This window comes from Penaeus chinensis, chromosome 27, assembly GCF_019202785.1.
Source record: "Penaeus chinensis breed Huanghai No. 1 chromosome 27, ASM1920278v2, whole genome shotgun sequence".
Lineage (NCBI taxonomy): Eukaryota > Metazoa > Arthropoda > Malacostraca > Decapoda > Penaeidae > Penaeus > Penaeus chinensis.
In genome coordinates, this window is record NC_061845.1 from 5,768,356 (window position 1) to 5,769,853 (window position 1,498).

Here is a 1,498-nt window from a genome sequence, read left to right on the forward strand (position 1 = left end):
AAATTTGCCTCTGGACCAAACCAGTGGTAAAATGCCCTTGGCAGATCAAGATGAACTTAAAACCAGGGTATATATATGTTGTATATATATATGTGTATATATATATTATATATTTTTTTTCTCTGGCTAAGCAGGAAGAGAACACAAGCAAGCGGTGGATTCACTTACCCAGAATGACTCCCTACTGCCACGCCGCTGTAGGGGGAGGGGGGGAGGGAAATACTGGTTACTATATGCCACACAGGAGGCAGTAACGCATGGCCTAGTGCGCCCATAGGTCAAGCTAGCCTCACGCGGTCATACTCTGCTGAGCTGCGCACTCTGTCGCCAGTGTCCCTTCGTCACGGCTGGGCTACGTAGGCTCCCGTTAAGGTTTTGTATATCATGAGTTTTTTGCATATTAATATTGTTTGGCACACCGGATTTTGGCACTGTTGATGGCATGGCAAGGTGAACACGAACTCTGTTCGTGCACGAAGCAGAAGTGGTGGATATATACATTATTATAATCATTATTATTACTATTACTTTTTGTTGTGCCTTTTTTTGCCTGTCTACTTTATTTTTGTTATTTTGGAGAGGGTCGGGAGGCGCCCACCTCCGAGGGGACTGATCTCCCCGCCGCTTGGGCGTCAAAGGAGCATGGCACCGTGACGGACACTCACTCACGCACTCGCACCAGCCACGCTGCCCTGGGCGCGCGGCGACGACCCGGGTGGGCGGGCCAAGACGGCGCCGGGCCTCCTGACGGCGGAGCGGCTCTCGACGCCAGGGATGGGCGTCCGCGCTTCCCTTTACGGTCAGAAGGATGACCAGCAGAGCCCCTGCGCAGCACAGGATTGCGCCAAAGTCTCTAGAGTGAAAGCCGACGCCTCAAGGGCCGTCCTCAGTAGCGCGGCGCCGCCTCAGCGCACCACATGGTGAAAGCCCATGTCACGCCATGAACTCAAACCATGAACGCCTGCCGCGGCACAGGCCGGCCAGGCTCTCGCCCCGCTGCGGCTCAAGAGAGTCCTCCTCTCCCCCGGAAAACCCCTCCCCTCCCCTCCCCCCCACCGCGCTCTCCTCGTCTAAAAGGGAGAAAACAGGGGAGCTCCGCGAGGCAAGCAAGACAAACGCAAAGTGATTACAGAGAGATTGTAAAGCAAGAGAGGAGCATCAGCTGATCTCGTCTCGTCTCAAGTCCCGATCGATTTTGGGTGTTTTTCCCCTCAAACTAAAAAAAAAAAAAAAAAAAAAAAAAGACAAAAAAAAAAAAAATAAAGAAAAGAACAAGAGGAAAAGAGACTCTCTATTCACATCAACAGAAGTTCTTGCATGAGTTTTCTGTGACAGGAGCCCCTTTAGACACACAGCTACCCAACGCAGCCAAAGAGAGGGTGGAGAGGAGAACTCAGTACAAAGCGAGGGAGTTTGGCGTTACGGTGCTTAAGTCAGGCTCACACAGGGACGGTCAGGTGAGGGGGTGGAGTGGGAGGGGGAGGGGAGGGGAGGAGGG